Raw genomic sequence first — 15,106 nt, 5'->3', positions numbered from 1 at the left:
GTCCCCTCCGTCCCTGTCCTCCTCTCTTCACCGTCCCCTCCGTCCCTGTCCTCCTCTCTTCACCGTCCCCTCTGTCCCCGTCCTCCTCCCTTCACCGTCCCCTCCGTCCCCGTCCTCCTCTCTTCACCGTCCCCTCCGTCCCTGTCCTCCTCTCTTCACCGTCCCCTCTGTCCCCGTCCTCCTCCCTTCACCGTCCCCTCCGTCCCCGTCCTCCTCCCTTCACCGTCCCCTCCGTCCCCGTCCTCCTCTCTTCACCGTCCCCTCCGTCCCTGTCCTCCTCCCTTCACCGTCCCCTCCATCCCCGTCCTCCTCTCTTCACCATCCCCTCCGTCCCCGTCCTCCTCTCTTCACCGTCCCCTCCATCCCCGTCCTCCTTTCTTGACCGTCCCCTCCGTCCCCGTCCTCCTCCCTTCACCGTCCCCTCTGTCCCCGTCCTGAATATCATCATCAAGGCCATGGGGTTCATCCCTTAAACTACCATCCCTATCATAGCCACTCTCAGACAGACAGACACATCCACAGCAGAGATACTGTCCCCATGACATTGGTCAGACTATGAATAAACACTGTTCGATTAATGGCCTTTGTCCCAAATGGCACCCTGTTCCCTATATAGTGCACTACTTTTGACCAGAGCCTCATTAGCCTCATCGACTCTGGTCAAAAGTAGTGCACTATATAGGGAATAGGATGCAGCCCAGGCCTTGTGGATACAGTGTTAGTTGGTAGACTGTTGAACTTCTCTTGTTCAGGCAAAACATTTGTTGTTCAGGCAATTGTTGGTTCAAAAAATGGTTCTCTCTCTTGCAATTGTCTGTAGCTGAAAAGGAGGCTGATATGCTGTCCGTGTGTTGGGTTAAGTATATCTCTAAACCCACAACAGTAGTCCTGGGCAGTGTCCCAAATGGCACCCTATTCCCTATATAGTGTAATGGGCTCTGGTCAAAAGTAGTGCACTATATAGGGAATAGGGTGAGATTTGGGACTGAACCTTGGATCCAACCACATAACACAGGCAGGCAGGCAGCTAGGCTTTGACACGCTCTGACATATAGAAACACAATCATACCCAGTGAACTGGAGAAAATAGGTTCACTCCCAAGAACCCATTAAAACGACCATACAGAGTATTACAGACGTCACAGACCGGCCAAATGGATTCTGTTTCTGACGCACAAATATGAACTCTGTCTAACTTCAGATTAGCCTCATCTTGTTATTGTGGGGCTGAGACGTACTTTTCTCTGGTAATGTTATGTTTGTATCTCAAATTGCACCCTATTGGGCTCTGGTCAAAAGTAGTACCCTATGTAGGGAATAGGGTACCATTTGGGACGCGGCCATTATGATTACGGTTGTAACTCAGCTTTGTATCCCAGAACAGCAGAGGAGCCTGTCTGGGAAACCTGTGATTTATTGTGAATCGCTACAATACATTGTGACAAGGAGAAAGTTGATAGGTGCGCATGACAGGTAAATCTTGCAGTCATGTACGCAATATTTATTGAGAAACAATTTCTTGAACATTGTTTCGAGGTGATTCAACCCCGAGATTTCACTCAAAATGGGCATTACACCTGTGTTGTTTATTACGGACAACAGTTCTCATGGGTTGGCCCTGCTCACAACCAATGGATAGGGTTGTGACTAGATGGAGTACAGCTACGGACGGGTTTACCATTGAACTACCGCCAGAGTTTGGACTTGGACTTTGACGCCAGAGAATGAGTCAGAGTTGGATTAGTTTTACATCAGATAATTGTACACTTTCAGTTAATAAAACTGACTGTTGTTTATTTTGATGAAAGTGCTGATGACTTGATAGGTCTACTATATTGTCCACTCACTGACTGTTAGGAGACAGCATTTACTCTCTGGATGATAGTTATACCATATCTGGCAAAGCACCACATGCAAGGACCTGTTATAGGGCCTTATACAGTATGCATGCTTGACATTTGCTTATAGATGATTTATGAAGCATCAATGTAGGCTTTGTCTAGAATATACTTTATTTAAAGTGTGTCTGTTAATGCTGTGGTTTGTTTCAGTACATTTTAAAACATGGTGTTCCATTTCCTCTCCCCACAGACTGATAATACTGTGGTTTGTTTCAGTACGTTTAAAACATGGTGTTCCATTCTCCTTTCCCCACAGCTCCACATGACGGTCAGTAAGACCACAGCCAGAGTGGTGATTGACTGTAAGGTAGTGGAAGAAAAGCCCATCAACGCGGCTGGCAACATCAGTATAGACGGAGTGGAGGTACTGGGACGCATGGTACGATCCAGGGGGAAGAGAGACAACTCAGCTCCGGTAAGAATGATGGAGGAAACTACCACACATTGTGCTGCTTACACAGTATCACTTTATTGTGCTAATGTTTGTCTCTTTTTGGAGGTTAAAAGCCTGAAACGTTAGCACAACAAACAAGCATAGTGTGCAGGAGTTTATTTTTCATTTAACTACTCTTACACATCTTCAACCCCCCTGCAAGACAAGCAACCTCTAGATGTGCAAGACATTTCACTTTCAAAGCATGACATGGCGTATTTCTCAATATGCATTCTACCGTGCTCCACACTCTCATGCTCCGAGTGCATTCTCAGAGGACGTTTATTTTCTCTCGCTCAAATAATTGCCGCCATTGATTTCAAGAAATGTTGCGTAATTTTTTACGTGGTTGTGTCATATTTCTGTGCATACTTTCCGTTGAAGCTTGCATCGATGGATGCTTCAAAATATGTACAAACCACAACAACACCCTACATCCTCTATAATACCACAACAACACCCTACAGCCTCTATAATACCACAACAACACCCTACAGCCTCTATAATACCGCATCAACACCCTACAGCCTCTATAATACCACAACAACACCCTACAGCCTCTATAATACCACATCAACACCCTACTGTCACGAGCTGATGTGGATGTGGTGTTGGAGTCAGGCGCAGGACACAGAAGCTTAGTCAAACCGACTTTACTTGTCAAACACAACAATACAAAATAACGGGCCTCAAAACAACGGAGGCGAGCGATTACGCAGACAGTGCGTCAATACACTAAATACAAGAGAGCCATAACAAATCACCAACGGACAGGCGGACAACAACACACAACTGCAAACAAAACCAAAGGAAACTTATAGGTGACATAATCAATACATAAGATGAAACAGGTGCACCAACAAGACAAAACCAAACAAACATAGAGGACATCAAGCGGTAGTAGCTAGTACTCCGGGGACGACGAACGCCGAAGCCTGCCCGAACAAGGAGGAGGAGCTGTCTCGGCGGAATTCGTGACACCTACAGCCTTTATAATACCACAACAACACCCTACAGACTATATAGTCCCACAACAACACTCTACAGCCTCTATAATACCACAACAACACCCTACAAACTCTATAATACCACAACAACACCCTACAACCTCTATAATACCACAACAACACCCTACAGCCTCTATAATACCACAACAACACCCTACAGCCTCTATAATACCACATCAACACCCTACAGCCTCTATAATACCACAACAACACCCTACAGTCTCTATAGTACCACAACAACACCCTACAGCCTCTATTATACCACAACAACACCCTACAGTCTCTATAATACCACAACACCCTACAGCCTCTATAGTACCACAACAACACCCTACAACCTCTACAGTACCACAACAACACCCTACAACCTCTATAATACCACAACAACACCCTACAACCTCTATATAATACCACAACAACACCCTACAACCTCTATAATTCCACAACAACACCCTACAGCATCTATAGTACCACAACAACACCCTACAGCCTCTATAATACCACAACAACACCCTACAGTCTCTATAATACCACAACAACACCCTACAGCCTCTATAGTACCACAACAACACCCTACAGCCTCTATTATACCACAACAACACCCTACAGTCTCTATAATACCACAACACCCTACAGCCTCTATAGTACCACAACAACACCCTACAACCTCTACAGTACCACAACAACACCCTACAACCTCTATAATACCACAACAACACCCTACAACCTCTATATAATACCACAACAACACCCTACAACCTCTATAATTCCACAACAACACCCTACAGCATCTATAGTACCACAACAACACCCTACAGCCTCTATAATACCACAACAACACCCTACAGTCTCTATAATACCACAACAACACCCTACAGCCTCTATAGTACCACAACAACACCCTACAACCTCTACAGTACCACAACAACACCCTACAGTCTCTATAGTCCCACAACAACACCCTACAGGCTCTATAATACCACAACACCCTACATATTCTATAATACCACAACAACACCCTACAGCCTCTATAATACCACAACACCTTACAGCCTCTATAGTCCCACAACAACACCCTACAGCCTCTATAATACCACAACAACACCCTACAGCCTCCAGCCTATATAATACCACAACAACACCCTACAGTCTATATAGTCCCATAACAACACCCTACAGCCTCTATATAATACCAGAACAACACAGTCCTGGTCCTCCTCACTGGGATCACTGTGACCCAAGATGTCAGAACAGGAAATAAGTTGAGGAGCAGTCTTTGTTGGATGCATAATAGTTATGTGATGATTTCTGTGCACCTCTGAGGGTACATGAATGGACTGCTTTGCAACTATGTGAGAATGTATTATTATTTTATTATTTCTGGAGATTGTCTGATGGAAAGAAAGTGCTTTGTACAGCATTTTGGGGGAATTGGTGGAAAGTAAAAATGTCCCCCTAGATGTTTTTCCATTAATTCTCAGTTTATTGTACTTTAAAGTGGTGAGGCTTTGATATTTCCTCAGCAATTTTACTTGATGGTTGACACATCAATAATCTTATCAAGGTGTAATCTCATAATAAATACATGTAATTTATTTTAGCTTAGTGTTTAAAAGTGCTTCAAATGTCTCATCTCATGTCAATGCATTCCCACTGGGCACAGATGTCAATTCAACGTCTATTCCCCGTTGGTTCAACGTCATTTCAATGTTGATTCAACCAGTGTGTGCCCAGTGGGTTGTGTGTATGTACGTTTAGGTCATTCAGTTCAAACAGCCTGTTGAGCAGACAGAGTCACCATTAAACAGCCTGTTGAGCAGACAGAGTCACCATTAAACAGCCTGTTGAGCAGACAGAGAGTCACCATTAAACAGCCTGTTGAGCAGACAGTCACCATTAAACAGCCTGTTGAGCAGACAGAGTCACCATTAAACAGCCTGTTGAGCAGACAGAGAGTCACCATTAAACAGCCTGCTGAGCAGACAGAGAGTCACCATTAAACAGCCTGTTGAGCAGACAGTCACCATTAAACAGCCTGTTGAGCAGACAGAGAGTCACCATTAAACAGCCTGTTGAGCAGACAGTCACCATTAAACAGCCTGTTGAGCAGACAGAGTCACCATTAAACAGCCTGTTGAGCAGACAGTCACCATTAAACAGCCTGTTGAGCAGACAGAGAGTCACCATTAAACAGCCTGTTGAGCAGACAGTCACCATTAAACAGCCTGTTGAGCAGACAGAGTCACCATTAAACAGCCTGTTGAGCAGACAGAGAGTCACCATTAAACAGCCTGCTGAGCAGACAGAGAGTCACCATTAAACAGCCTGTTGAGCAGACAGTCACCATTAAACAGCCTGTTGAGCAGACAGAGAGTCACCATTAAACAGCCTGTTGAGCAGACAGTCACCATTAAACAGCCTGTTGAGCAGACAGAGTCACCATTAAACAGCCTGTTGAGCAGACAGTCACCATTAAACAGCCTGTTGAGCAGACAGAGAGTCACCATTAAACAGCCTGTTGAGCAGACAGTCACCATTAAACAGCCTGTTGAGCAGACAGAGAGTCACCACTAAACAGCCTGTTGAGCAGACAGAGTCACCATTAATCAGCCTGTTGAGCAGACAGAGAGTCACCATTAAACAGCCGGTTGAGCAGACAGTCACCATTAAACAGCCTGTTGAGCAGACAGAGAGTCACCATTAAACAGCCTGTTGAGCAGACAGAGAGTCACCATTAAACAGCCTGTTGAGCAGACAGTCACCATTAAACAGCCTGTTGAGCAGACAGAGAGTCACCATTAAACAGCCTGTTGAGCAGACAGTCACCATTAAACAGCCTGTTGAGCAGACAGAGTCACCATTAAACAGCCTGTTGAGCAGACAGTCACCATTAAACAGCCTGTTGAGCAGACAGAGAGTCACCATTAAACAGCCTGTTGAGCAGACAGTCACCATTAAACAGCCTGTTGAGCAGACAGAGAGTCACCACTAAACAGCCTGTTGAGCAGACAGAGTCACCATTAATCAGCCTGTTGAGCAGACAGAGAGTCACCATTAAACAGCCGGTTGAGCAGACAGTCACCATTAAACAGCCTGTTGAGCAGACAGAGAGTCACCATTAAACAGCCTGTTGAGCAGACAGTCACCATTAAACAGCCTGTTGAGCAGACAGTCACCATTAAACAGCCTGTTGAGCAGACAGAGAGTCACCATTAAACAGCCTGTTGAGCAGACAGTCACCATTAAACAGCCTGTTGAGCAGACAGTCACCATTAAACAGCCTGTTGAGCAGACAGAGTCATCATCATACGTCAGAACCACTATTTGTATATTTCTCTGAAGCATGTAGAACACGGTGTAGAACACGATGTAGAACACGGTTTAGACACGGTGTAGATGAGTACCGTAAGTGTGTTGCAATATCATGCCAATAACCCTTTCTCTGTGTGTTTGTTCTCTGTGTGGCTGTTCTCTGTGTGGCTGTTCTCTGTGTGGCTGTTCTCTGTGTGTTTGTTCTCTGTGTGGCTGTTCTCTGTGTGGCTGTTCTCTGTGTGGCTGTTCTCTGTGTGTTTGTTCTCTGTGTGGCTGTTCTCTGTGTGGCTGTTCTCTGTGTGGCTGTTCTCTGTGTGGCTGTTCTCTGTGTGTGCATAGTTCCAGATCCAGATGTTTGACATTATCTGCAGTACGTCCTGGGCCAGTCGAGACAAGTGCTGTGAGCTCCCTGGACTGGTAAGAACAACTGCCTTTTAACCAACCATTCAACCTTTCAACCAACCTACAGACCAACAATCAACAGACCATAGTGAAGATGGCGGACTGAGCACAGCAGTGCAGATCGCCTCAGGATAAAAATGTAATATTCAATATCTGTTAGACTAAATATTAGCACTTCACATACTCGTGGGTAACAACATTCAATCTGGATAACAACACAAAACAAATCATAAGGCTAGAGAAATGTATCGACAAATATTACGAAAACAAGCAACACCCAAACATGACGGAGAGTAAACAAGGAGAACCAATCTCCAAAAGAAAACGTGACTCCTCGACGGACATAGACGATATATGCTTTTCACCACCGGGAATGGTAAGGGTGGAAAACTATCTGTTAAAATCGATAAATGACAAACTGGGCATACTTGAATTAGCCAGTAAAGGAGTTGAAGGCGAGCCTCGAGATGAGAGACGATTAAGCTGCGACAATGGAGAAAGAAACCAACAAGCTAAAGGGGACAGTCAATAAGATGGAAACGGACCTTAACGAACTTAAAAAGGAGAACATCTTAGAGAGAGAAGCCTTACTTGACATACAACATCTGGTACTTACTGGTATCTAAGAAAAATAAGGAGAAGTTCCTGAAAGTGTGGTGAAGGAATTATTTCTTACAGTGCTTCAGATCCCACGCGAAGCTGTCGACAAAATTCAAATCGAACGTGTACAACGTTTCGGACAGAGAGGACAGAGATATGAGCCCCCAATCGTTGCCAAATTAGATTTCTTTAAAGATAAAATAATGGTTAAAAGCCTGGGTAAAAGACTCGCTGGCACAAAAATAGGCAAGAATGATCAGTTCCCGAAGGAAATTGCAGAACGGCGCAAAGTTCTGTACCCAATCTTCAAGGAGAATAGATTAAAAGGGAAACGTGTAGCTCTCGTAGTCGATAAACTACATATTGATAACCAAATGTTCCGAGACACAAAGACTACTCCATGGCCATTCTAAATATTACAGAGTTCCCATAGAGGAGCCGAATAATGGAACACCCAATACTAGCCATGGTAGGGATTGTAATTTTAAAAAACATATAGAATGCAATAAAATACAACAATTGTTAAAAAAATAAACTACAACTACACTATACCGTTCTATACCGTTAGTATTACACTTTCCGTTTATAGTATTTTATAAATTGATAAGACAGCATTAGAAGAAAGGATAATTAGCTAAATAATACATCTTCAAATATAAGGAACTGGAACACAAAAGTACTCAATCAACATGGTAGAGATAAAACACAGCAAACAGAGGACATAGAAGACACAGTATGTGTATTTGTATTTATTATGGATCCCCATTAGTTCCTGCCAAGGCAGCAGCTACTCTTCCTGGGGTTTATTATGGATCCCCATTAGTTCCTGCCAAGGCAGCAGCTACTCTTCCTGGGGTTTATTATGGATCCCCATTAGTTCCTGCCAAGGCAGCAGCTACTCTTCCTGGGGTTTATAATGGATCCCCGTTAGTTCCTGCCAAGGCAGCAGCTACTCTTCCTGGGGTTTATAATGGATCCCCGTTAGTTCCTGCCAAGGCAGCAGCTACTCTTCCTGGGGTTTATAATGGATCCCGTTAGTTCCTGTCAAGGCAGCAGCTACTCTTCCTGGGGTTTACTATGGATCCCCATTAGTTCCTGCCAAGACAGCAGCTACTCTTCCTGGGGTTTACTATGGATCCCCATTAGTTCCTGCCAAGGCAGCAGCTACTCTTCCTGGGGTTTATTATGGATCCCCATTAGTTCCTGCCAAGGCAGCAGCTACTCTTCCTGGGGTTTATTATGGATCCCCGTTAGTTCCTGCCAAGGCAGCAGCTACTCTTCCTGGGGTTTATAATGGATCCCCGTTAGTTCCTGTCAAGGCAGCAGCTACTCTTCCTGGGGTTTACTATGGATCCCCATTAGTTCCTGCCAAGACAGCAGCTACTCTTCCTGGGGTTTATTATGGATCCCCATTAGTTCCTGCCAAGGCAGCAGCTACTCTTCCTGGGGTTTATTATGGATTCCCGTTAGTTCCTGCCAAGGCAGCAGCTACTCTTCCTGGGGTTTATTATGGATCCCCATTAGTTCCTGCCAAGGCAGCAGCTACTCTTCCTGGGGTTTATTATGGATCCCCATTAGTTCATGCCAAGGCAGCAGCTACTCTTCCTGGGGTTTATTATGGATCCCCATTAGTTCCTGCCAAGGCAGCAGCTACTCTTCCTGGGGTTTATTAAGGATCCCCATTAGTTCCTGCCAAGGCAGCAGCTACTCTTCCTGGGGTTTATTATGGATCCCCGTTTGTTCCTGCCAAGGCAGAAGTTACTCTTCCTGGGGTTTATAATGGATCCCTGTTAGTTCCTGTCAAGGCAGCAGCTACTCTTCCTGGGGTTTACTATGGATCCCCATTAGTTCCTGCCAAGACAGCAGCTACTCTTCCTGGGGTTTACTATGGATCCCCATTAGTTCCTGCCAAGGCAGCAGCTACTCTTCCTGGGGTTTATTATGGATCCCCGTTAGTTCCTGCCAAGGCAGCAGCTACTCTTCCTGGGGTTTATAATGGATCCCTGTTAGTTCCTGTCAAGGCAGCAGCTACTCTTCCTGGGGTTTACTATGGATCCCCATTAGTTCCTGCCAAGACAGCAGCTACTCTTCCTGGGGTTTATTATGGATCCCCATTAGTTCCTGCCAAGGCAGCAGCTACTCTTCCTGGGGTTTATTAAGGATCCCCATTAGCTCCTGCCAAGGCAGCAACTACTCTTCCTGGGGTTTATTATGGATCCCCATTAGTTCCTGCCAAGGCAGCAGCTACTCTTCCTGGGGTTTATAATGGATCCCCGTTAGTTCCTGTCAAGGCAGCAGCTACTCTTCCTGGGGTTTACTATGGATCCCCATTAGTTCCTGCCAAGACAGCAGCTACTCTTCCTGGGGTTTATTATGAATCCCCATTAGTTCCTGCCAAGGCAGCAGCTACTCTTCCTGGGTTCAGCTAAATTAAGGCAGTTCATACAATTTTAAAAACATTACAATACATTCACAGATTTCACAACACACTGTGTGCCCTCAGGCCCCTACTCCACCACTACCACATATCTACAGTACAAAATCTGTGTACACCCAAGGGCCAGCCGTGCTGCCCTGTTCTGAGCCAATGTCACGATCGTCGAAGGAGGAGGACCAACGCGCAGCGTTATTTGCAAACATACTTATATATTAACTGATAACACGAACAAAACAACAAACGATAATGTGAAGTCCTTGGTTAACACACATAAACCAAACCGGAACAAGATCCCACAACCACTGTGGGAAAACTGGCTGCTTAAGTATGGTGCCCAATCAGAGACAACAAGCAACAGCTGATTCACGTTGCCTCTGATTGAGAACCACACCGGCCAACATAGAAACACAAATGACTAGAAAGAGAACATAGAACAAAACACATAGACTCTACACACCCTGGCTCAACATATTAGAGTCCCCAGAGCCAGGGTGTGACAGTACCCCCCCCCAAAGGCGTGGACTGCGACCGCGCCAAACATAACCGAACAGGGGAGGGCTGGGTGGGCATTCCTCCTCGGAGGCGGGTCCGGCTCCGGGCATGACCACCACCCCTCAACTATCCCCCCGTAGCGCCCCTGGTCCGGTCCCGCTGGCTGGAGCTGGACTGGACATCGGTGGAGTGGATTGCTTGGACTCCGATGTGGAGCAGCTGACCGGTACCTGACCAGGTACCGGTGACCCAGGCACGGGTTGTGCCGGACTGACGATGCGCACCACAGGCTTGGTGCGGGGAGCAGGACTGGGCCGGACCGGGCTGACGATGTGCACCCCTGGCTTGGTGCGTGGAGCAGGAACGGGCCGGACCGGGCTGACGACGCGCACCCCTGGCTTGGTGCGTGGAGCAGGAACGGGCCGGACCGGGCTGACGACGCGCACCATTGGCTTGGTGCGGGGAGCAGGAACAGGCCGGACCGGGCTGACGACGCGCACACCTGGCTTGGTGCGTGGAGCTGGAACAGGCCGGGCCGGGCTGGCGACGCGCACCGTAGGCTTGGTGCGAGGGGTAGGAACAGGCCGGGCCGGGCTGGCGACGCGCACCGTAGGCTTGGTGCGAGGGGCAGGAACTGGCCGGGCCGGGCTGGCGACGCGCACCGTAGGCTTGGTGCGAGGGGCAGGAACAGGCCGGGCCGGGCTGGCGACGCGCACCGTAGGCTTGGTGCGAGTGGCAGGAACAGGCCGGGCCGGGCTGGCGACGCGCACCATAGGCTTGGTGCGAGGGACAGGAACAGGCCGGACCGGGCTGGCGACGCGCACCATTGGCTTGGTGCGGGGAGCAGGAACAGGCCGGACCGGGCTGGGAACACGCACTACTAACTTAGTGCGGGGAGCAGGAACAGGTCGGGCCGGACTGGGAACACGCACTACTAACTTAGTGCGGGGAGCAGGAACAGGTCGGGCCGGACTGGGAACACGCACTACTAACTTAGTGCGGGGAGCAGGAACGGGCCGGACCGGACTGGTGACACACACCACTTGCTTGGTGTGAGGAGCGGGACTGGGTTTCTTCATAACCCTCCGCTCCCTCAGCTGCCTACTCAGTTCCTCTCGCCTTGCCTCTACTCTCTCCTTCTCCCTTCTAGCATCCAGTAGCTCCTCCCTCTGACCCACTAACTCCTGCTCTCTCCTTACCAATAGCCCCCTTAACCTGGTGGCCTCCTCTCCTAACCTCCCAATACGCCCTGTGGCTGCCTCCTGCTGCCCCGTCGCCCATGCCGTGTGCCCCCCCCTAAAAAATGTTTGGGGTTGCCTCTCGTCCATCCGACGACGACACTGTTGACGCCGTTGCTCCTCTCTCCGGCGCGCCTCCACCGTCTCCTCCCACGGACGGCGATCCATCCCGGCCTGGATTTCCTCCCAGGTCCAGGACCCCTGCCCGTCCAATATCTGCTCCCACGTCCAGGCTGTCTGCTCCTGGGCACGCTGCTTGGTCCTATATTGGTGGGATCTTCTGTCACGATCGTCGAAGGATGAGGACCAACGCGCAGCGTTATTTGCAAACATACTTATATATTAACTGATAATACGAACAAAACAACAAACGATAACGTGAAGTCCTTGGTTAACACACATAAACCAAACCGGAACAAGATCCCACAACCACTGTGGGAAAACTGGCTGCTTAAGTATGGGGCCCAATCAGAGACAACAAGCAACAGCTGATTCACGTTGCCTCTGATTGAGAACCACACCGGCCAACATAGAAACACAAATGACTAGAAAGAGAACATAGAACAAAACACATAGACTCTACACACCCTGGCTCAACATATTAGAGTCCCCAGAGCCAGGGTGTGACAGCCAATTGCAATTTTCCTAACTCCTTTTTTGTGGCACTTGACCACACGACTGAACAGTAGTCTAGGTGCGACAAAACTAGGGCCTGTAGGACATGCCTTGTTGATAGTGTTGTTGTGGGTATGTGCGAATGTATTGTGATGGAAGGTGGGGTGTGTGTTTTTTTGTTTGGAAAAGTGTGTAGTTATGTGAGTGAAAAAGGAAAACGGTTGCAAATCCCAGAGCCCATGTGTGTCTGTGAGCAGGGGTTGTGAGAGAGAGCTTTCAATTTTGTGCAGAAATGGGATATACATTTTAAAATAAATTATAAATATAGTTTATTTATTTATTGTCCTATCATGATGGAACGTTCCCCAACCCTATACCCTAGACACCCAACAGAGTGACCCGTACACTAAGGAGAAGTCCTTATCTGTTTTATGGGCCTACTGTAAGTAGCCTATACACAGCCAAATCAGAAAGATGAATGCGGTCAGAGACCCACTAGAGCAGCACCACCCCCTCAAGATTCTGAGCCTGCCTGGCAACAAAGCCAAGCACCCTGATGGGAGAGCATAATATACAAGGAAATTCTCAAAGCTGCTAATGAGAACCTTGACGACCTTGTACCTAGCCAGTGGGGATTCCGGTGGGGTAGTGGCAGTGCTGGCAACACTGGCTGCAGTAACCCATGGGGAGGGGGTCACACTCGGACAATCAGAGAGGGGGCATATTATTGTGGCCCTGGTGGCACAAAATAATCAAAGGTCTGACTGCACAGAGATGCTTGGACTAGGACTTGACAATGGGACTTGACAATGGTTAATGCCAGTTTTTGCTCAATTTTGCTCGCCTTCTCAAACAGCTGCAACTGTATATGCATTCGTAAATCAAGTCCTTTCTTGAGTTGGGCTCAGGGATGGAACAACTGTTGAGCATCTGAGCTTATGGTTGTTTGTGGGGAAAAGGGGTTGAGTGTGTATGTGTGTGTGTGTGTATGTATCCCACATATGTTGCTGGGAGGAATGATTTTAGGGACAATATAGGATGAATCACAATAATTGTTTGCTAAAATAATAATTGCTACAGGCCAAAAAATTGTTGACCTTGGAGATCTCATCCTGTGACCCCACCTCGTTAGCTGCTTTACTCTGCTCAAAACTTGCATTAGCTGAGCCTGTTTCCAAATACACTAAAAACCCTATTGTGAAACATTCTCTAAAAATCTGGAAACAGTTCAGGCGATCGTTTGGTCTCAGTGAATTTTAAACTTCTGCCCCATTATTAAAGAACCATACATTCTCTCCATCATTATTAGACCGGGCGTTTCATATCTGATCTGGAAAAGGGATTTCCTCACTTAACGACTTGTACATTGATATTGATTTTGCATCTTTTGAACAGTTAGTACAAAAGTTCAATATTCCTAGATCCCATTTCTTTAGATGCCTGCAATTGCGTAGTTTTGTATTTTCATACTCTAGTCACTTCCCCATCACGCCCACCTACCTCCCTTCTAGATTCTATTTTTAAAGTGAACCCTTATATCAAAGGGGGCATAAGCTTGATCTATACGTTATTAAACTCACACAATCTGGATTCCCTGAACTCTCTTAAGAACCAATGGGAAGAGGATTTAGGTGAACAACTTTCAGACGAAACTTGGCAGAGTATGCTTCAGAGAATACATTCTTCATCTATATGTCTAAGACATGCTGTAATTCATTTTAAAATAGTTCATCGGCTGCATTGGTCAAAGGCAAAATGATCCAAGATTAGACCAGAAATAGATCGCACTTGTGACCGACGTAAGCAGGCTCCTGCTACTTACACGTGTTTTGGACATGCCCGAAATTGATAGATTTCTGGATATCAATTTTTTTAGATGTTTTCTAAGATACTGGAGAGACCGATAGAACCTTTATTGCATTATTGGGAGTGGCACCACAGGAGGCCCGTCTAAACGGCTCTATGGGCAACATGCTGCCATTTACTACTCTTCTAGCTAGACATCTTATACTATTTCAGTGGAAGGATCAGTTTCCACCTACTTTTAACCATTGGATAAAGGACGTTATGCAACATCTCAAGCTAGAGAAAATACGCTACTCCGTTAGGGGATCTGCAATTACATTGTATAATATCTGGCAACCTTTCCTATAATTTGGAGAAGACATGGACCCAGCTAATTTCACAACTCCATAAACCAATCCAAATTAGAATTTGTATAATTATTTTTACTCTTTTTAAACTTTTTGTTTTATAATATCTTTGTATTTAATTTTTTTACTATTTGATTATATTATTCATTGTATATCATGCCTGCTTTAAGTCTGGTTTTGGGGTGGGGCTCTGTTAGAGCATGGGGGGGGGGGGGGTTGGGGGGGGTTTGATTTGATCTGGTAGGGGATCCGTGTTTCTTGGCCCAAGCAAGTCTCTTCTTCTTATTGGTGACCTTTACATTTACATTTTAGTCATTTAGCAGACGCTCTTATCCAGAGCGACTTACAGTTAGTGAGTGCATACATTTTCATACTTTAGCAAGTCTCTTCTTATTATTTGTGGCCTTTAGTAGTGGTTTCTTTGCAGCAATTCGACCATGAAGGCCTAATTCACACAGTCTCCTCTGAACAGTTGATGTTGAGATGTGTCTGTTACTTGAACTCTGTGAAGCATTT

The 15,106-nt window shown here is 46.5% G+C and overlaps 1 pseudogene across 1 annotated transcript in view; it reads left to right on the top strand.

The window, feature by feature from the left end:
* LOC311125256 (collagen alpha-1(XIV) chain-like) overlaps window positions 1-15,106 on the top strand; it is a 79,247-nt pseudogene that overhangs the window by 12,529 nt on the left and 51,612 nt on the right. Inside the window, exons 7-8 of the transcript in view lie at window positions 2,158-2,316; window positions 6,993-7,070. The product of the transcript in view is annotated as a collagen alpha-1(XIV) chain-like (transcript). The remainder of the gene's footprint in view (window positions 1-2,157; window positions 2,317-6,992; window positions 7,071-15,106) is intronic.

This window comes from Coregonus lavaretus, assembly GCF_964263955.1.
Source record: "Coregonus lavaretus genome assembly, contig: HAP1_SCAFFOLD_886, whole genome shotgun sequence".
NCBI lineage: Eukaryota > Metazoa > Chordata > Actinopteri > Salmoniformes > Salmonidae > Coregonus > Coregonus lavaretus.
This window is presented reverse-complemented; position numbering and strand designations above follow the sequence as displayed.